Source organism: Mustelus asterias, chromosome 25, assembly GCF_964213995.1.
Source record: "Mustelus asterias chromosome 25, sMusAst1.hap1.1, whole genome shotgun sequence".
Classification (NCBI taxonomy): domain Eukaryota; kingdom Metazoa; phylum Chordata; class Chondrichthyes; order Carcharhiniformes; family Triakidae; genus Mustelus; species Mustelus asterias.
This window is the reverse complement of record NC_135825.1, coordinates 22249151-22271999: the sequence shown is the minus strand read 5'-3', so window position 1 is coordinate 22271999 and position 22849 is coordinate 22249151. Positions and strand designations below refer to the sequence as shown.

At 43.9% G+C, this 22849-nt stretch overlaps 1 long non-coding RNA gene across 2 annotated transcripts in view; it reads left to right on the top strand.

The window, feature by feature from the left end:
* Positions 1-22849, top strand: part of LOC144511863 (uncharacterized) — a 100820-nt gene that overhangs the window by 59932 nt on the left and 18039 nt on the right. For both annotated transcript variants that reach the window (XR_013500919.1, XR_013500920.1), the window contains one exon: positions 20172-20260. This is a non-coding gene — a long non-coding RNA (uncharacterized LOC144511863). The remainder of the gene's footprint in view (positions 1-20171; positions 20261-22849) is intronic.

Below are 22849 nucleotides of genomic sequence, written 5' to 3'. Positions count from 1 at the left end.
CACTGATGACCTTTTTAGGGAAAGAAATCTGTCATTCTTACCTGGTCTGGCCTACATGTGACTCCGGACCCTTAGCAATGTGGTTAACTCTCAACTGCCCTCGGGGATTGACAATAAATGTCGGCCCAGCCAGCAACGCCCACATCCTATAAAAATTTGATGGGATGTGTGGGAGTTCGGTTGGCTGTGGAAAATATGCTTCTGGCCAGGTCCTGCATCGCTAACTGGTCTTGCAGAATTCTTTCTAAAATTTGTCATTTTCTCCATGAGAAGGTCAAAGTTCGTCTCTCTCTCTTGGCTGAAGGTGCACTTTCCTAGTTTTTCGATTGATGAGTTCACCCTAGAGCCCTCCCTTGATGACTTTGCTTCTAATTCGGGAAGGCCTTGACTTGATGTCGGTGGATGGGGCCATAACTCTGTGGTTGGGAGTGGGGTCTTGCACCATATTGTTCCCCTGCTTGCTGCTACACACTAAGATACAGCTTCAGCCTGTTTCCCATCCCTGACGCCGATCAGTTGCATCCAGTATAACAGTGAGCTATAACCATGTGGCATAGCCAATCAGATTGTGGCAGGTCTGTGGGAGTTTAACAAATCGTTCTGAGCCATGGATAATACCTCACCAATTCTTTCCAACACCCCCCACCCCGACATTCCATCAGTAATTTTCCGCCAAGGTATTTTACCCGATCTGCGTGACTTCTGTACATGGACAGCACTGTGGCACAGTGGTTAGCACTGCTGCCCCACAGCCCCAGGAGCCCGGTTCGATTCTCAGCTTCTCCTTCACTGTGCGGATTCGACAGGGTAGAGGCAGAGAGATTCTTTCCACTTAGAAAGGAAACAAGAACTAGAGGACACAGCCTCAAAATAAGGGGGAGTCAGTTTAGGACAGAGTTGAGGAGGAACTTCTTCTCTCAGAGGGTAGTGAATCTCTGGAATTCTCTGCCCATTGAAGCAGTGGAGGCTACCTCGTTAAATATGTTTAAGTCACAGGTAGATAGATTTCTGATCAATAAGGGAATTAAGGGTTATGGGGAGCAGGCGGGTAAGTGGCACTAAACCACTATCAGATCAGCCATGATCTTATTGAGTGGCGGGGCAGGCTCGAGGGGCTAGATGGCCTACTCCTGCTCCTATTTCTTATGTTCTTCTTCTACATGTTTTCCCCTTGTCTGTGTGGGTTTCCTCCGGGTGCTCCGGTTTCCTCCCACAGTCCAAAAGATATGCTGATTAGGTGCATTGCCCTTGCTAAATTCTTTCTCAGTATACCCGAACAGGTGCCGGAGTGTGGCGACTAGGGGATTTTCACAGTGACTTCATTGCAGTGTTAATGTAAGCCTACTTGTGACACTAATAAATAAATTTTAAACTAACCCAGCCAAGATTCCCCAGCTCTGTGTTGCTCCAGGACTATATCTGCACCACATGTTTCCCAAATCCTGCTGCCCTGATTATTGAAGTGTAATGGAGTGCTGCCACAGATTGGATAGGCCACATCTGAAGCAGGTAATTATTGTTGTTCCGCTTCTATAGCAACGAATATGCTAATTCCAAGTGCTGCATTTTGAACTGAAATGGAGGAACAGCAGATTAGAAAAAAATAATTGACATGCCCGCAGAACGAGTTCACCCTGTTTAAATTAGTTCTGCCAGCATTCTCCGGCCCTTGAGCTCTGAAGAATGTGTAGCTTCCCTTGGCCACCAAATGGTGACTGGCAAATAAAGCCATTAACCCCTGCTGTGTTTTCATTCTACCCTTTGGGCCGTTTTGACTGCACTGTGTTTCGGTTCCAGTTTCCTCCCACAGTCCAACGATGTGCAGGTTAAAGTTTATTTATTAGTCACAAGTAAGGCTTACATTAACACTGCAATGAAGTTACTTTGAAATTCCCCTAGTCACCACACTCCGACGCCTGTTTGGGTCAATGCACCTTACCAGCATGTCTTTCAGACCGAGAGGGGAAACTGGAGCACCCGGAGGAAACGCACACGGACACGGGGAGAACATGCAAACTGCACACAGACAGTGACCCAAGCCGAGATTCGAACCCAGGTCCCTGGCACTGTGAGGCAGCGGTGCTAACCACCGTGCCGCCCAATGAATTACTTTGCTAATTCATCAAATGATGAAGAACCAGCCAGAATAATTTTTTTCCCTAATGGGAATTTATTAACAGATAGCTCAGGGACATACTTCGACTGTTACAAGGCCATCTAGAGCATAGAATGCAAGTGCCCTTGATATATGTAAGAGAATTACCACTTGGCTTTCTTGTTGAGACATTGAAATTCAGACCCCTAAATGGGCAACACTTGGCTTAAGTTGTAGTATCAAGACAAACGCAGTATGCTGAGTCAATTTTGGACGCAAGCTCTGTTGACAATTGTTGCCTGGGTGAATAATACTCATCATGCAGCACACAATACACCGGTCAATGTTGATCTAACCACACATGATTTTATACATTAATAGGGCAAGCTTTGAGGGGTGTGGATAGCTCTGCAACTTCTAAATGCCACAATCATAGTAAATTGATAATCTGAGGTAGGGAAAGAAATAAAGGGAATTGCTGCTGTCCTCTGTGTTATTACGTTTTGGCAGTGGTTGTGTATAAAATGCCATCTTTTTGTGCTGCGTAGCTCACCAAGGTGTAGATTCCTACATTACAGCAGTGGCTGCACATCAAAACTACTTCATTGGCTGTAAAGAGCTTTGGCATATCACCAGGAAGTGAAAGACACCATATAAATGCAAGCTGATTTGTCAAGAGTGGATATATTGAGAAATGGTTGAATGCAACCAAATGAGTTGACTCTTATCTGGAGACAACCCAATTCATCTTTGAATGGGTTTCCCCGTGATTAAATCTTACCAAGTGTTTTCAGAACAAAAGGTAATGGATATTCTGCCCTAGGCATGAAGGCAATTGAACTGCATCAGTGGATGGTTTTTCAATGCCCAGTATTATTCACAAGATACAAGCAGTGTCAAAATCATAAATTATAGCAACTCTTTGTATTGACAAGGGAAATTGTTGTGGTATCATGAAAGTAAAGAATAAAGAACCTTGATGAGGAAAGCTCTGGTGTATACATGCCCCTCTGTATCTGGCTTAGTGCAGACTTAGCTTAGCCTTTGTGTGCGGGATTAACTTCCTTGTTCAGTCTCGCTGCGCAGGGTTTTCTAGCCCTGCCGCAGGGGTGCAGCAACCCAGCCAAAAATCGATTGACTTTCCATGTGATCGGAAGACTCCCGGTGGTGGGCGGAGCTGGAAAATCTGGGCCACTGTTGTTGCTTCCTTTTACCTAAGGAATGCTTCCAACACGAGGCCTTGCGTGCATAAAAGTGACCGGACGAAGACCATCTGAAGAATAAAGCATTGGGATTTTTGCAGGGTTGATGGCCAATATTCATTTGTTGATACATAATGCTACCGTAAAGTCAAATGATTTTGCAGTAAGAATCAAAAACAATGTAGGAATTGGGAGCAAAAACTTCATTAAAAGTTTTTATGCAACAAAAGCAAAGCACTCCAGCGGGGTTGTTTTTAACTGAACATAAATATCTATATACCTGCTGTACTGGAATACTTTATAAATTTTCATACTCTGTGATTTTCTTTTTAATCGTTCATGGGACGTGAGCATCGCTGGCTCAGCCAGCATTTATATAGCTCATCCCAAATTGAACTAAGTGGCATTTAAGAGTCAACTGCATTGCTGTGGCTTTGGAGTCACGTGTAGGTCAGACCAGGTAAGGACAGCAGATTTCCTTCCCTAGAGGACGTTACTGAACCAGATGGGTTTTTACAACAATTGACAATGTTTTCCTGGTCATCCTTGGGATTTTTACTGAATTCAAATTTCACCATCTGCCATGGTTGGATTCGAACCCGAGAGCCCAGAGCATTCCCCTAGTACGCTCTCTACCAATCTAGCGACAGTACCACTATGCCACTGCCTCACCATAAAGATGTAGATATTGACAGCAGTTCTCTGATCATATACCAAGAGGGTTGTGTGAGCCTCATATTAACACCTGGCTTCAAAACAACGTTGTGATTGGTGCAGGGGTGGTGCTGGGCATCGCCTTGTTCCAGCTTCTGGGAATCATTCTTGCGTGTGTGCTGATGAAAGGGATCAGAAGTGGCTCCATCTTTAAAAATACCGACTTTTGTCGATACATATTTTTGTCTGTTATTGCTGAAAATTTGACAGGAACTGGTTATTGAAAGCCAATTATTAATCTGTTTTTTTTTCAGCTTTTGGTTACTAACAGCCATTTCAGCTGAGATTACATGTTGAGATTAGATAATTTGCCATCGGTTGAGTTGGAACATTGTGATTTAGACCGTTTGAATTTAGTTCCCCACTCTTATCAGTTACCTAGGATGCATAATCTCTAATATATTTGTTTTCTTTGAGTAACCGTATCATCACCATGGAGGCAATTGGTGCTAAGGGTTAGTCATAGGGTCACAGAGGTTTACAGCATGGAAATGGGCTCTTCGGCCCAACTTGTCCATTCCACCCCTTTTTTTTTTCTCCATAAATTCCAAGAGTTCCCTATTCTGGCCTCCTGAACATTCCAAATTATAATCTCGCCAAAATTGACTGCACTTTCAGTTGCCTCGGGCTCTGGAAAACTCCCTTTGCATCTTCTCTTTTGCACTTTTTCCTCCCTTTTTGGAGATGTGCCTGAAAATTCTCATGTGCCAAACTTTTGACCATGTGACCTGATCCATACTTTCAACCTCCGGGGAGTTCCAGGCACCCTAAAGACACATTGGGCTCGTTCCCATCCCCCTTTTAAGGATTGCAAGGCAATTGCTTGGGAAGTTCAAACTTCCGTTGCTTAACGGCTCTGCAATGGGAACCATCTGAAGCTCTGATTTAAACCGCAAGCTTTGGATGGTTCCGAATAGTTACAGCAACTGTTACCCAGCAAAAATTAGAAAGTACTTTTAACTTCTGGGTAAGTATACCACTGACTGGCAACATCCCCCTCCCACTGACCACCCTACTACCTCTCACTGCCCACCTGTCACCCTCCCCTGTTCATCCTACCCACTTGCTTTCTCCCTGGCTTCTTGAAGTGGCTGAACCTTTAAACCGGCCCAATTGGTGAGGAAGACATGTGAGGGGGCATGTCTTCCTCACCAATTACTCAGGTGCCCTTGACACAGGCCTTTTGACCCTGCTGCACTGCACTTTCTTGCCCGGCCCAAGTCAGAAGGTCGAGTGAGGAGAGGTGCCACTGCATTCCAGGGTAAGTATCAGCTGCGGAGTGGCCCCAATATTGCCTTATGTGACTTGGTGTCAAATTTTGTTAATGCTCTTGTGAAGCAGTTGGGATGCTTTACCACATGAAACACTCCATTTCAATACAAGCGTTAAACACCCATGAAATGTATTTTCTTTGTTTTCAAAGCTTGCTTCAAAATTAAAGAAACATGGTAGCATTGGCAATGTGAGCTATGGTAAGCAGACAAAACTGATTATGATTCCTTCTCATCCGAATTTCATCCTAGCTGTGTCAAAGCTAAATGTTACGCCCAGTTGATGTAATGTCTCCAGAATTTGACTGTAAACCAATGGGATTACTTGGAACAAAAAAGTATTTATTTTAGTGTTATGATCATAAAGCGGAATTGACAGAAAGAAATAAGCACGCCAAGACTTGGAAACCAGATGTTTTATTTGAATGAAGAATTGGCTCGAAGTACTAGTGTCTTCTGTAATTATTATATTTGGTAATTATTGATTTTGTTCTTCTCGTTACTATTAACCGCCTTGTTCGGAAGCTTACAGTTATTAATTTAAAATCTGTATACCTGATGGATTGTAATATCCGGAAACTTGGCTTCAGATGTTGGCAACAATGTGGTTCCATTAAATCTTGAATGAGGACTGAATGTCATTAACTTCAAAAGCATACACTCAGACTTGACACATCTGACGATAGCTTTTGTGATAACAGTGGTGCAAGTTTAGAAGGATTTCAATTAACTTTTATGACCAGTTATTATATAAGCAAAAAATTTTAAAATTCCTTTTATTTTTCAAAGGGCAACAAAAGATAAGATGTTTTTTTTCCCCCTAAGGGCTGTTGAGACCAGATCAATGGAGCATTTCAAAACTGGGATTGGTAGATTTTTATGAGGTAGTATTAAGGAATAAAGTAAAAAAGGTAAAATCATCATAATCCCAGATGACCTGAGGATCACCTTGGGTGAGGAACAAGGTTAAGAAGACAGGCCTTCATGAGTAACGTCAGCCACTCTGGGAATTGAACCCATGTTGATGGCATTGCTCTGCTTCAGTAACCAGCTGTCCAGCCAACTGAGCTAAACTCGCCCACATAATGAGTATGGAACCAGCAAGTGAAGGTACAGGTCAGCTATAATCAACCTGAATGGTGGAACAGGCTTGAGGATGTGAACTCTTGTGCCTGCGTGCTTTGTGTAATAAAATTGCAGGCCATTTCAAGATTGTTGTGATCGGAACACCAAATTGATTTGGAATAACGGGATGAACTCTGCAATCCCTGTCGGCTGAATGGCAGAGTGAAAACATTGCAGTCTGTCTCCTGACCCCCATTCCTGGTGACTGTAGCTGAGAATGAGGGATTGCCAAATTTCCCCTGAACTCAACATTTTTACACCTTGATTGTCCTAATTGGGCAATGGCTGATGATTATGGTATGGTTGGCCACAATGGGAACCATTATCATATTGAGTTCAGCTGGAAGGTTGTATTGTACGTGGAGGTATTTGCATCAGATTTCCCTCCCTAACGGCATTGTGCGTCAACCCACAGAACATGGACTGCAGCGATTCAAGAAGGCAGCTCACCAGCAACCTTCTCGAGAGCAACTAGGGGTGGACAATAAATGTTGGCCAGCCAGTGACGGCCATGTCCCACAAATGAATTTTAAAAAAGATACATTGCATGATGTGAAATTCTTGCCAGACAACATGCTCAGATGAAATAATGCAGCACACATTATACACTGCCATGTTCCTATGTTTTTGTGCTCGAGAAATATATACGATTGGAACCATTCCTCATGATTAAGTGGGATAAGAGTTTAAGATGTACTTCAATATGCAAGCTGTGTGATTGGAGTGAAGTTGAAATTAACTTTCTTAATCCATGTTTCATTTTAGATGCTGCATTCATCTTGCTTGGGGCATCAACTTCAGGGACAAATAACAATAATGTCCAACTCGACCTTTATCCTTGCTCTATCCAGCTTTTTGAATTTGTCACTGCGTTCCGTTAATTTGTAAGATTTGAAGAAATGAAGCCCCTTTTTTGTTTGTTCGTAATAGCGAACCTTCTACTTGTCTGTTAATGACAACCTGGATTTTACAATGGCAAAGTATGGCACTTGCCCCTGGCCTTGAGGGACGATGCTCACTAAACTTGAGCAATCTCTGGGAACTTCCCCTTTCCCAGCAAAACTTCACATCTGGCACCAAGCAAGAGGAATGTTTGTGCATACAGTTGCAATGATTTTGACAAGCGGGTAGACAACTGAAATCGTCAAATACAGTAAACCAGGAAGTTAAATGCTTAAAATCCCTAAATTTTCGGCGAGAGAAATGTGTGACTATTAAGGTATTGCACTAAAACGATACATGCCTTGCATCGCAGGTGGTGGTGTAGTGGTATTGTCACCGGATTAGTATTCTAGAAAGCCAGGGTAATGCTCTGGGCACCCAGGTTCAAATCCCACCATGACAGATGGTGACGTTTGAGTTCAATAAAAATGTGGGATTAAGAAGACTAATTGTGGATCTGTCGTTTTAAAAGAAATCTTTTTTTTAGGGCAGGAAATCTGCTGAGCTCACCTGGTCTTCAGACCCACAGCGATGTGGTTGACTCTTGAATGCCCTCTAGCCAAGGGCAATTAAGGATGGGCAATAAATGCCTTTCTAATCAGCAACACCCTCATCCTATGAACAAATTTTTAAAAGTAGCGTCTTGTACTCGAGGCTTCCTCTTCAATTTAAACTGCTGACAGAAAAACATTCCCATGAATATATGTCTTCTCACTGTTATTTTGCAACTTTTGCATTTAATACATGCCAATATGCTTCTTGATGTGGAAGTAGTCTACATCTTGAGCAGTGGCGTGGTGGCATAGTGGTTAGCACTGCTGCCTCACAGCGCCAGGGACCCGTGTTCGATTCTTGGCTTGGGTCACTGTCTGTGTGGAGTCTGCATGTTCTCCCCGTGTCTGTGTGGGTTTCCTCCGGGTGCTCCGGCTTCCTCCCACACTCCAAAAGATGTGCTAGTTAGGTGCATTGGCCATGCTAAATTCTCCCTCAGTGTATCCGAACAGGTGCCGGAGTGTGGAGACTAGGGGATTTTCACAGTACCGTCATTGCAGTGTTAATGTAAGCCTACTTGTGACACTGATAAACAAACTTCAAATATTTTTGCCCTTTTTATATGACTAAGTTCCTCCAGACCTTTGTCTTAAATCTGCCCTTGAATCCTAGTCTGATATGGCTTTTCTTGAAGTTCCAGATTAACTTTTCTATACCATGGGTTAAATGTCGTTGCAAAAGGGAAGATTACTGTTCTTCGTGAAGTTGTTGTTTTAAATCATGTTGCCAGGAATGGAAGGAGCTGATTGGGCCATTCGGTCTCCTGTTTTCGAGAAGGAGAGAGATTAACGTGGTTTAAATCCACAATGTTTGAGAGTGACATCAGCAGGTTCTAACATGACCAATTGGCTGCCAACTATTTGACTTGATCCACTGCCACGCCATGTAGTCATAGCTTTTCTTTGTGACTGCGTTGACCTGATTCAAAATTGCTGCAGTTATAATTCTCATTGACACCAATGAAATATTTTGTTGGTATTTGTTTGAAGTAAAGGTTGCTAAAATGAGAATTAATTCTCTTTTCTTTTGCCTGCAACTATTTTCTTTTCCTTTCAGAACTTCCTGGTAATTGGACTGAGGATTTTGATTAATGAGAGTCCTTTGTCAATAGATTGTCTTCAGGTTCAAGAAGTGAGCCTGCCTCTGACTGACCGGGAAGCAGCAACCATCACTTATGGTTGCCAGGCAGTTAACCACCTGAGGTCACAACTTCTGCCCCTAGCCGGGAGAATGTCTCGGATCCAACAGACGTTGGCGAATCAAATGGCTGGCAGCTCTCCAGTCCCCGTAGTGGCACCAGGAGGATAAACCGAGGCTTTACCTGATGCAATTTTTGAAAGCCATCTCAACCTTTTGGCTGAGATGAAGTGTTGGATTAAGCCCGGGAGGGGGTACAATGCCTCATCCTGTCAGCTTGGATCTTGTTTCACTGAGCCCAAGATGGGATGCAATGTCTCTCAATGCAATTCCATTTGAAATTTGTTTTTTGGATGGAATAAGAATTTAAAAAGAGTAGTGGCCATTGCTGGGATTGCAATCGTTCCCCTGAGATAACGAGGGCAGTCTGGTTTGCCAAGGTCAGTAAGGCAGCCCTCTCGGTGTAGAGTTGATGAGTACCTTTTTTGGGGGGCGGGGGGGAGGTGGGTGAGGGTTGGCCTCCTGAGCTTGCAGCACTTGGTGCTTTGGCCACTTCACAGAATCCCAGAATTGTCGGAGCCCCATTGTGTGTACACCAGCTCTCCCAATGAGCAATTCCCTTAATGCCATTCTCCCGCTTTCTCCATAAACTTGCACATTCTTCCATTTGTGATAGCATTCAAAGGGAATTAGATTGCTTTGATTATATTTCTGTATTTGGATACCCCTGGAGTGGTTCAGTTCCTGCAGACTCTTTGGAGTGACCACATCTACCCACCAAGCTCTTGACCTCGAGGTTGCGATACAGTGACACCAGCTACTGCACCAGTTCAGAAACACTGAGCTCAAGCTGCTGCACCTGACAGCACCTCCTCCACAAATGGTGATCCAGAACACCGGGAGCGTCCTGGTGTTCCCACATAGCACAGGATATGCACTTTCCAGTTTGGAGCAGCCCATCTTTATCAATGCTAATAAACTTTGCAAATACTGATAAGCTCTACTAATATACACCTTAAAATAGGAGTAAGGCTTAATTTCTAAAAGGAGGATGAGACTTGCCAGTTTATTTCCTAGTTTAGATAAAATCAATTTTAAGTCAGTGCTCATTTGGAGAACCATTGCAGACATGATGAGCTGAATGGCCTCTTTCACCATTTGAATCATCCACCTGCTTCCCACGTCACACCTTGATTTGTTTTTCTTTAAGAATGCGGGCTCTAACTGGCTCCTGGTGCCCGCAGTGGGTCATTGTTTATATTGCTGTTTTGGTCATGCTCGCCGACTGAATTCTCGCCTCCTCTGTATCACTTATATTGCTGGGAAATAAACTGCACAGAGAAGGCGAGAGTTCACTCAGCAAGCGTGGGGGAGAGCGAGACCAGGAGCGTGCTGGAAACACCCATGAGGAAGGTGAGAGTTCAGGAGGCGATCAGCTCCTGGTCTCACTTAGCCTCGATTGGCCCAAAGCCGAGGAGGCCTCCTAAACCTATGCCAACCCTGCTGGTAAAACTCCAGTGATGCAGGGCGCCACTCAACCCACCCTTCCCCCTGCTAACCAGCCCATTTTGCGAGAGCATAAAGTTCCCACCCAAATCTCTCGAGTCTCATCTTCAGCCCGAGGTGAGAGTGCTGCTGCTGAGTCTAGCCTGACGCAGTAGAACTGTTAAAAATCTGAATGAAAATCACAGAAGCAGGCATCAACCAGTCAGTGTCTGTAGGGTGGCGCAGTGGTTAGCACTGCTGCCTCACAGCGCCAGGGACCCGGGTTCTATTCCCGGCTTGGCTCACTGTGCAGAGTTTGCATATTCTCCCCGTGTCTGCGTGGGTTTCCTCCGGAGGCTCCGGTTTCCTCCCACAGTCCGAAACGTGTGCTGGTTAAATGCATTGGCCATCCTAAATTCTCCCTCGGTGTACTCGAGTGTGGTGACTAGGGGATTTTCACAGTAACTTTGCAGTGTTACTGTTAGCCTACTTGTGACACTAATAAATAAACTTAAAGTTATAAAGACATTATAGGTGTGCACCTTGAAACATTAACTTCTCGACACCTGTAAAGAGAAAAGATGCGCACAAGCTTGGTTTAACTGCCTGTCAACTGCATTTAAAAGGGCCCAGTGCCTGGCTTAGATTTGTGCTGCATTCTTGCAGGGCTAAACCAATCTGAAGTTGCTGTGGGAATAGGCCAATAAGTACACACCTTCCCATCAATTCTGCCCAGAGATCCAATGAAAACCCATCCCTGAATGTCACACTTCAGAGTGACAATTTCTAAACGGTGCAAGAAAAAGCTACCAAGGACCTTCTCGTTACAATTTAACCTGTTCTTGCACAACACCAATTAGGTTTTATGCTTTTTTTTAAAGAGGCAGAACTCCAATCTAGCAGTGGAATGACCCAATGTATTAGGTGCAGCAAAAAGCAGATTCTTCAATTTATTCTGAGACTTTAGTCTGTTAAATTCGGTGTTCTTGGAGCTCTGCTTGTACAAAATACAAGGGAAATGATGGGGACTACTGGTCCATCTCTCCTATCTGTATAATTATGATGCTGTATGCCTCATAATGCAGATATTCATTCCCCAAAGGTGTCAGGAAACCAGATTTAAAAACCCAAGCAAGTTAGGGATGATAATCTGGCAATTTCCTCTCTGGCACCTTTTTAGACTACTCTAGGAGCTGACATTAACCCTGACTCCCATTAGAGTTCCTACTCCCTATCAGGTGACCCTTGGGCCCTGCCCAAAACAGACGCAGCGCATACTGGGAATCAGTATTTGCTACACAGCCTGTTCCATGGAGAACCATAGAATTGCGACAGTGCAGAAGGTGGCCATTCAGTCCATCAAGTCTGCATCGACTGTGCGAAAGAGCATCTTACCCAGGCCCACCCCTCCCCTCTTCCCCGTAACCCCTTTGCTCAGTTACCATGAATGATCCACTTAACCTGCACATCTTTGGACTGTGGGAGGAAACCGGAGCACCCGGAGGAAACCCATGCAGACACGGGGTGAATATGCAAACTCCACACAGACAGTCACCCAAGGCCAGAATCGAACCCGGGTCCCTGGTGCAGTGAGGTAGTAATGCTAACCACTGTGCCACCCAAAATGGATGAGTTAATGCAGGAATAATGGAGCTTCCACTATTCTCTAGGGAAAAAGAACCGCCCAGCACTTGGCTTGTGTAACGCCTGACCCTCACTATCCTTTCCAGCTGAAATTATTAGTCCACAATAATACAATGTAATTCCTTCATTTTTAAAAAGAAATTGGCTCAAATCACCTGAGTGTGCACTTTTCTAAAAGTATACAGAGCCAGCTCTTTGAGCCTAAATCTTGTGGCCTTCCTCTGAACCGTTTCTAAACTTCAAGGTCTGACACTGTATTCTAACTCGGGCCTATAAGCTTTTATAGAAGGACAAAGTGGTTTGCTTTGTTTCGTGCTGATTTTTCCTGTAATCTTTTTGCTTCAGCTGTGGCCTCATAGCTTTTGGTCATGAACCTTTAGTGACTAATGCGCTGTAGCAGATCTGACACACTTGCCACAGGCATCCATTATATCTTTATGTTCATAGGGATGGGCAATGCCCACATCCTAATTGCTTTTGCGAAGGTGGCGGTGAGCTGCTGCCTTGAAGCGTGCAATCCACGTGGTGTAGGTAAACCCAGTGTGCTGTTAGATGGGGCGTTCCAGAATGTCCCAGCAACAGTGGATGAAGAGTAATATAGTTCCAAATTGGGACGGTGTACAATGTAGGGAATCTATAGGTGATGATATTCCTGCGTGCCTGCTGCTCTTGTTCTTCTAGGCAGTAAAGGTCATGTGTTTGGAAGGTGCTGTTGAAGAAAATTACTTGCCACTTAATCGGGCCCAAATCTAAATATTATACAAGTCTTGCTGCATGTTTCTCTGAGGAGTTGCAAATGGAACTGAACACCCTGTAACCAATAGTGAATATCCCCACTTCTGACCTAATGATGGGAGGGCAAGTCATTGATGAAGCAGCGGAAGATGGTTGGCACTAGGCCACTAACATGGAAACCTCCAGCGATGACCTTGGACTAAGATGATCGGCCTCCAATAACCAGACCCGCATTCCTTTGTGCTAGCTATGACTCCAATCAGTGGGGAGTTTTCCTTCTGATTCCCATTGATGTAAATTTTACTTGCGGTCCTAGATGTCAAAATCAATTAAACATTACCCTGATTTCTCTTGTACCTCACTTCTTGAATTTAGCTCCTTTTGTCCCTGTTTGGACTAAGTGTTCTAGAGCCAAATGTTCGTAGCTGAATATAGACTAAGCCTTGCTGGGCAGGTTATTTGTAAGTTTGTGTTGTTTAATGTCAATGACACTTATTACTTTTAATGATTGCTAGACTGATGGGGTGGTAATTGGCTGGATTACATTTGTCCTGCTTTTTGTGGACAGGACACAACTGTAACTTTTTATCTTGATTTTCTATAGGGTGTATGTGTATTTAGCATTAGCCTTGCTTATGTGCATAATATCACACTTTAACCCCTTCCAACTGATTTGCGATTTACACAGCGTAGTGAAGCATTTCTACTGCCATGACACACTTCCATATCTTGCCATCCTGAAGCCAGATACAAAAATCATATCCTCCAGGCCCTACATCTGGATTATTAATGGAAATAGTAGATGGCAGTGGTCCTAACGTTGATTTGTGACCACTGGTAATGATTCGTCAACCTCTTTTTCTGGAAGCTTGATCAACATCCATCTCTAATGCCTTTTGAGCATCTTCTCCATTACGGAGGTCTGCTATTGACTCTAAAGGGAACCAGCTCAGCCATATCACCCTTCCTAAAAATTGGAACTACTTGTAGCACATTTCCAGCCTGAGGAAACCGCTCCCAAGTTGCCAACTTCAGTGAGCTATTGAAGATAACAGGCAAAGGGTTTGCATAGCACCTGTCCCAATTTTATCCCTTGGGGTGGATATAAGCTGGGCTGCTAGCCAGATCTATTTAAAGGTATCTCAGTCTATCTGAGACAATATCCTCATATTTTAAAGTTTATTTATTAGTCACAAGTAAGGCATACATTAACACTGCAATGAAGTTACTGTGAAATTCCCCTAGTCGCCACACTCTGGCGCCTGTTCTGGTCAAGGCACCTAACCAGCATGTCTTTCGGACTGTGGGAGGAAACCGGAGCACCCGGAGGAAACCCACGCAGACATGGTGCAAACTCGACACAGACAGTGACCCAAGCCAGGAATTGAACCCGGGTCCCTGGCGCTGTGAGGCAGCAGTGCTAACCACTGTGCCATCTTGCTGCCCAATTTTAACAACAATTTGACTGTTGTCCACACCTTCTAAGAAAGACTGTTGCATCTGTCTTACATGCGTGTTGTCATTGACGTTTGCTAGGGGACATTTAGTAATGGATAACTATTTAATGCTGTGTTAAGTTTTTTTTCTGTACTTCAGCAATAGAGATTTTTTAAAGAGTTCTGTGATACTTCCACGGATTTCAGATCCTTAACCCTCACGTATCGTGCAATTTTAACTGAGCAAGTCAAGATTAAGAATTTCTTTGGATTTTAGTTCCTTTACCTAGTTAATTATACAGTTGAGTTGTTTCAACAGCAAGATAACTCGGGTTGTCCTTTAAGGCCTTTCGTTTAAGGATTTCGGTCGATCAGTAAAAGAAAAGCCGCAGTCTTTCCTTCTACCTCCCCCAGAGTGAACAGCAATGCAGGAAAATTTCATTTAATCTCCCTTGGCAGGACGAGAAGCTGTTTAATTTCAATCTCTTTGCACAACAAACAACACTGTTAAACTTTGAAAACAACTGGGGCATGTACTTGCCAAGAAATAGGGACTTCTGGGTAGTAAGTGAATAATGCCAGACTGCCAGCTCCTTTCATGTACAATAGCAGACTGCTACCTGTTAACGCCCTAGTATTCAACCTGCGTCATTCTCTCTGTGGCGAGCTCAATATTTTTCAGCGCTGGAATACGGGATTCATTTCAGTAAGGAATATTTTCTGGCTCTGTGATTCGGAGATGGCTTGTTTTTACTTTTATCTAATAAAGGTTTGAATCATTTTTTATTTTGGTTTTCGAGTTGGCATTGTTGCTCAGGCCAATCTCTCTGTTGAGGGATCTGCAGTTAGTTGAGGTCGTCCCTGTAAATGTAATCGCAACTTTTATTGAATATTGAGGCAAGTCTGCGTGAAACTCCTGCTTCTGAAATACCTGAGTCGCCAGCTGTAATCAGCAAAATATTCGGTTCATGTTTACGTGGGCACTCTTAATGAAGTTTTCGAATGTTGCAAGCTGAACTGTCATTGTTTATTTCACTAGTTCAGGAATTTTTGCGGTTTAAAAGGAGTTACCGAAAAACCCCCAAACAATGTGTTAAGAAATTCCTACAATAGTGTGTGAGCTTTGGTTTTTGAAAATGGGGAAATTAAGCAATGTCTTGGAAATAGTCAGTATTGCTGCACTGGTTTGCTTTTAGAAATTTAAAACGAGCTCAAAGCTTCCTGGCTCCCGTGTGTCAGATTTGGTGGGTACCCCAAAGATGCACTGGGGAATTCCTCTTGGAAGGTCCCAGATAAGGCTTTATGTGGCAGTTGTCCAGAAGCGTTAACTTGCCCTGGACAAGTGCACTGTGCTATGAACCATCCAACACAGCGCTGCTGGATGTCTTTTCTATGTTTCTATAGATATAGCTCTTCAGGGTAAAGAGTTGGGGGGGTGGGGGGAGTGGTAGGATGAGAATATTGAATTTGATGATCAGCCATGATCAAAATGAATGGTGAAGCAGGCTCGAAGGGCTGAATGGCCTACTCTTGCTTCTAGTTTTAATGTTGCTAATCAACACCCAGGGCATTCCCAAATTCTCCCAGCGCCCCCCCCCCCCCAACTCTGCCTGAGCTCACTGGAGTTACATTGCAGTGTGACCTGCGGAGACCTTTTCACTGCAGGTGCCACACAGCTCCAGCCAGGTTTCAGCAAAGGTCTCCACAGTGAATAAGTGCTCTTTAAATGCTTGTAATTCCATTGGGGCATCACTTTACGTGGCTGGGTGGAAAGTATGGCCATGTTTTCTTCCCTTTTAAAATATTGCTGTGGTTATAAGCCTTGAAAAACAACTCATTACTTTCAGTAGTGCTCAGTTACCATTGAATATTGAAGCAAGACTAATTTAATTTCCCAATTTTTATTATTATCAGGTACTTTCATTTGACCAGTTTGGTGTTAGGGCCAGATTTCTTTATTGGTTAACCATGTGAGATGGCTGTTTATATCACAAATCCATCATTATAATTGCAGCTGCAAACAGCCTAGTATTTCCCTGTAGGCCTTGCACTAGGAGAGATTCCTGGACTCACTGGCCAGTTAGGCAGTTCTCTGCAGCAGAGGAGAAGAAGTCAATGATGTTGAAAGAATCAATGCAACCATTTTGTGTCTGCGGCAATGTTGTGTCTTCAGGACAGCGAGCCCGTAAAATTAACAGAACTACAGTTGAGATGTGCTTCTGTCTGTAACCCATCAATTGAGAATTTGACTTTTTTTGGCCCCATGGGAAGAAGGCCCACAATACACCTGTTAAAGGAGGTGGCCTTGGCAGTGTTTGAGTTCTTGCTTGGCTACACCATATCAGAAGTTGTATCGTTGGGCTTGTGGTATTGTAACCTGCAGGATAGTCGAGGTGAGTGCAGGCACTGGTACCTTGTGACACTGCACTGCCATAAGCATATTTTCCAGTCAAAGCTGCCACACCCCAACACTGTCAAACACCATCTAATCATCAGTGTACAGGAGATAACAACACAAAAAATCTGTCCGAGCCCCTTCCTTGCTCTGCAAGTGTTCCTTCACTCGTAGCTAAGCATTTACAGAAGCAATAGAAGGTTGCATAATAGGTATCTCATTGCTAGTACCTGGTCCCATTCCAGATCTACTTTGTTCAAATCTATAAAGCATCACCTCGATTTCAGCCTAGCTCCGCCAAAAACCATTAGTTAACCCACCTCCACTCCTCTTGTAGAATTAGGACCGCAGGATTGAAAGGCACAGGTGAATAAGCACGGGATGAAAGTAGTCTCAAGGAGTAGGAAGGTTATGTGACTGTTTTCAATAAGATGTTTCTGTTTTTTTTGAGTAACCTGGGGAAGGCCTGCAAACACGAGCAGTAGAATGATTTCCAGATGGTATTTATGGAGCAGAACTGGCTGCAACTTTGCCCTCCTCGACCTCTGGAGCCTTCAAAAACTGATGGTGCCAATCTCCCTTAACATTGCTCTTCTTAGTATGATTGCTCTCACTTGGTCCTGCTTTTAACTTTGTAATTGTGGTCATACATCCCAAACACAAACCGCTTTTCCAGCGAGTCACATTCTCGCCTCCAGAGTTTCCCGACTTTGGCCCCTACCTTCCTCTACATGTTGGTGATATCATCTGCAGGCTTTGGGTCAGTTTCTTCCTAAGTGTTGGCATGAACACTTGACGGGATTAAATATGGTGCGGGCATGATGGCTGCCTCAGTGTCAGAGACCCGAGTTCGATTCCCAGCTTGGGTCACTGTCTCCGCGGAGTCTCCCTGTGTCTGCGTGGGTTTCCTCCCGGTGCTCCAGTTTTCTCCCACAGTCCGAAATATATGCTGGTTAGGGTGCATTGGCCATGCTAAATTTTCCCTCAGTGTGCCCAAACAAACACCGGTGTGTGGCGAATAGGGGATTTTCACAGTAACTTCATTGCAGTGTTAATGTAAGCCCAGTTGTGACACTAATAAATAAACTTATAAACTCTTTAAACGTAACATGGACAGGCACAGTGGTTAGCATAGCTACCTCGCAGCGTCAGGGACTTGGGTTCGATTCCCGGCTTGGGTGACTGTGTGCAGTCTATACATTCTCCCTGTGTCTGCGTGGGTTTCCTCTGGGTGCTCCAGTGTCCTCTCACAGTGCAAAGATGTGCAGGTTAGGTGGATTGGCCATGCTAAATTACCCCGTTAATGTCAGGGGGAATAACAGGGTAAATACGAGGGGTTATGGTGATGGGGCCTGGGTGGGATTGTTGGCAGTGCAAGCTTGATGGGCTGAATGGCCTCCCTCTACATTGAATGGATTCTATTCTACGTGGGTTATAAGAGAGTTATATAAAATGCTCTTTCGGCCACAGCTGGAGTACTGTGTGCAGTTCTGGTCACCACATATAGGAAGGATGTGATTGCACTTGAAAGGATGCAGAGGAGATTTGCCAGGATGTTGGGCTGGGCTGGAACATTTCAGCTAGGCTGGGGTTGTTTTCTTTAGAGCAGCAAAGGCTGAGTTGAGACTTGATTGAGATGTGTGAATTAGGTAGGATAAATAGGAAGAAATGTTTCCCCCAAGTAGAGGGATCGTGGGGCATGGCTTTAAGAAGGGACAGGGGATTTAGAGGGGATTTGAGGAGAAACCTTTTCTCAGAGGGTGGTGGGAATCTGGTACTCACTGCCTGAAAGAGTGGTAGAGGCAGCACCGCTCACAACATTTAAGAAGCATTTAGATGAGCACTTGAAACACAATAGCATACAGACCAAGTGCTGGCAATTGGAATTAGAATAAATAGATGTTTGATGGCTGTGGCAGACATGATGGGCCAAAGCGCCTCTTTCTGTGCTGTAAATCTCGATGACTTCTGCTATATCCTAACCCCTGAACAAGTCCATCATCCTGCACTCACCAACTTGCATTAATTCCCAGTTCCCTCACATTTAATATTCATTCAGTTTGCTCTTTCTCTACACCATCCAGCTGTGCTATAAGCTGCACCCATTCAATGGATTTCCCACCCAATCTTGAGTTGCAATTGCAGTCTGGACTCATTTGCTTCATTAGAGCCCATTTTCTATATTTAAGGAAAGATCTGGTTGTCTACTGGTGGGCGTTGCCCGCTCGTAAGGTTGTGTTAAGATGTAAACCACTGGATCGTTGGCCATTTTAACTGCCCGCCTACCTGTATGAAGTAACCCTGTGCAACCTCCCACTGTCAATGCCAATCAGCAGTGTCTCAAAATTGCCCCTGCTTTCCTCAGTGGGAAAGAGGGTGTGCAGTAAGACTGACTCCCATGGTGGCAGCTTCATATCTCTAAGTGCACCCAATCTTCTGCAAGAAAGAAAGTGTTGTGTTAGTTGCAGACTCTTAGGAAGGTTTTATCATAACTGGTGTACAGTGTATTAGATATGGGGGTTGGAATAATGACGAGTGTAAGGAGAGGGCAGGTGTAATAGAAAAAGCAGGGGAGGGAGGTATTGAGGCTGTTGATAGTGGAAGCATGAGCAGAGATGAATTAAGAACAATCCTGACAAGTTGCAGCCATTCTGCAAAGTTATTCTATGTCATTGGAGCTCAGCTGTTGACATTGACTTGCTCGTTATTGGGGGAAATGATGAATGGAGAGACTCCTGTCCCCTGAGGGGCAGAGAATGACCTTGGCCCTGGTTCACTGTCTGAACCAAGGCCTCCAAGACACTGTAAGTGAACTTTGGGGCGCGTGACCTGGTGGTATAGTAGAGATCTGCCTTGTTGACGGCTTTCTTGTCTGCAGGATCAACCTCCCTTTAACAGGTACTGGGGTCCTTTTAAGTAGTGTCTGACTGACCTGGCTTATAACTATACCCACCGCCCATTTCCCCACCCATCACCCAAACAGCCATGCAACCAATCTAGCAAATATTAAGTGCTGTTCTAGTCAAACACACCCAGCTCCCTGCACACTCATTTACAGGTGTGCTTGAATTTCTGGGTTCTGATCTCCTTGTGTTGCCACTTGACACACTGGAATCCATTAGAGAGAACGTGATCCAATGAATGGAAGATTGCAGCCAGTTGCAAGTTATTGGGTTAAAATATTATACGTTGCTTGTGAAGAGCTGCTGTTTAGATAGCTCACAACGATGTGCACATTAGCAAGCTGGCCTTGAGATGTAGTTCTTCAGAATCTCACTGGGAATTATTACAGTATGTAAATATTCCTTTCTATTGGCATTTGAAGGTTGCACAACTAGGGAGGAATGCCTTTGGTATTTAAGTTTTGCTCCAAACATAGTATTAATTTCTCTCTTCATCTATAGTGGTTTACAACGTTTGTATTTTATTGTGTTTCAGAGCTCTTGCTGTTAACTGGATATCCTTGTAACTTCGTCAAAGCAAAGAGACGTATCCTGGACTTCAGCTTGATATAAAGCAGAATGCAGGTAGATCTGCCCTTGCAAAGAGGGATTATGTGGAGCATAAAGATTAAAGAGGAACTGTGGCATTATCTTAGTATGTATGGGTTGGACATCTTCAGAAACTTTGGAAGATCATAAATGTGCAATTCATGCTGCGCCTCTCCACTGTCGAAGTGTGGTGGAGCCAAAATTCTGGCTGCAAATCGGCCTGAATATTCACTCCATACCAAAATCTGGGATTAAGGTTGTCTTGAGTGGGTTATGGGCTCCTTTTGAAACGATCTCTTGAATATCTTTCTCCTGCGAGTACCCAAGAGGACAACCTTCCTCTCTTCCGTGGATCAGATTATTCGTTTGAATACTCGCTGGCTGACCATTTGCGCACAGGAACCCATTCTGCAGCACCGACTCTGATCGGCTGAGATTATTAAACCTTCATTGTGAAATGTTCTCCTACCAGAATAATGGGAAAATATTCTTAGTAATAAGGACAAAAGATGCCGACCATTGTTTTGTTTCCTACCAGTATGGGAGGGCGTGCTTGTGAAAATATTTTCTTTTCTTCCTCACCACCCCCGTTGTCAGATTTTTCAATGTCTAAAATTTTTTTAAAAACCACGGGGGTGGGGAGTTATCCTGACCCAAATACCTGGCCTGAAAACGCATTCCAAACCGGAGAGTTTTGCATTGCATTTTATAAAGGAGGGATGAATATTTGGATGACTCATCAGGACGAACATCCTATAATCCATTTAACAGCACTGAATATGCATTATTACAATCAAATGGTGCATGCAAATGACTTATTGGATATAAAATGATTAATACAGTGGTTCGCACTGCTGCCACACCGCGCCAGGGACCCGGCTTCAATTCCGGCCACGGGTCACTGTCTGTGTGGAGTTTGCACATTCTCCTCGTGTCTGCGTGGGTTTCCTCCGGGTGCTCCGGTTTCCTCCCACAGCCCAGAGACGTGCGGGTTAGGTTGATTGGCCATGATTAATTGACTCTAGTGTCTGGGGAATTAGCAGGGTAAATATGTGGGATTACGGCGACAGGGTCTGGGTGGGATTGTGGTCAGTGCTGACCTCGATGGACCAAATGGCCTCCTTCTGCACTGTAGGGACTCTATGGTTCTACTGCCTCCTTTTTGCCATGAAACTGCGTTTTTTTTTGCTGCAGAGTGACCTGTTTATTAAATATGTCATTAGTTTCCTACACTTCCTTCAATCTTTATTGCAGCTAAATGTACTCCTGTCGTGGAGCATTCTGGTACTACAACAAAACTGAAGACCTTGACTTTTTAACAATTAGAAAAATCCATATTTTTCTTTCTTTCCACCTCTTATTCACGACTGACAATGCTTTGATTAGCCCCATGAAGGTCACTGTTCTAGATGAGTTTTTATATAATCTGTTAACTTCCTGTCATCAGACAGTCCGAACAAAGTACTAATTAAAGTTTTGTAAAAGCTGGCTGCTATCCAGCTAGCTGCCTACACACTTTACTGTGTCACAGTGCAGTTCCAACAGATAATGAGCAACCACGTAAATCTCAAATATAAATCCATTGGAGGCCAAGGCATTTTTCTGTGGCTAAGAGAGGAGAGGTAAGGTCCTCAGTACGCTTTCGGAGAGCATGAAGGAGAACCTTTGCTCTTTGTCCACTGCCAATCACCAAAGTCTAAGCGAAGAATTTATTATTCTCGATGCCAAAAATCGTACTGTACTGTGAGGTACGTGGACAATCAAATTTGAACACTAAGAATTGCAATAATAACACGAAAGAGTCGGAGATCTGCTTGAGGGGGGGGGGGGGGGGGGCGGGGGAGGGGAGGGGTGGGTGCAGGTATTCAATCAGGGCAGAGTTCCTTTCCTGTGCTGCGACTGTTTGTAGATGGTAAAATGGCTGTACAACAAGGCAATATAACTGCTTCTACCAGCCAGACGTTCACATCACATGACTCTCACCTCCTTCAGTGTCTCTGACAAATGGTGTGTATCCCCTGTCTGAGGTTCCCAAGCTGGGTAAATATTCCCGTTATTAAGAAAGGAAGGTTATGGGGTCCTTTGTTTTAGTTGGCCAGCCTGACTTCCGAAATGCAGATGGCCTTTGTTATTTTTGAATTTGGTCTTTGCAGCCCACAGAGGTCATTGGTGTCTCTTCAGAGATAACGAGGTGCAAGTTTCTTTGAAACTGCCAGATAGCTCCTTTTGGTTCAAAGGTCACAGACACATTCAGCCATTTTAAAAGACCTTTGTCCAGTTTTTAAAAATTAGCCATGAAGATACCGATATGTATATTTTATTTTAAAAAGTGTGAGATCTTAATCCCCTGATGCTACTATCAGTTGTACTAAGTTGACCTTCAGCTGCAGTAGAGTTATGTGTGTGTTATAGTCAGTGATTCTGGAAAACTCTGCTGGAATGCTCAAACAAATATATTTTCATTTCATTTGTTTCCATAAGATTTGATTCCTTTCCAAATTAAATTACTTTAATTGGATCTGTAAAAAGTTCAAATGATCTCCGTTTTTCCCATCGTACAAAGCATAATTTACCATGTCTACTGGCACACGCATACATTGAACAGTAAAATGTGCTCTTCTGTAG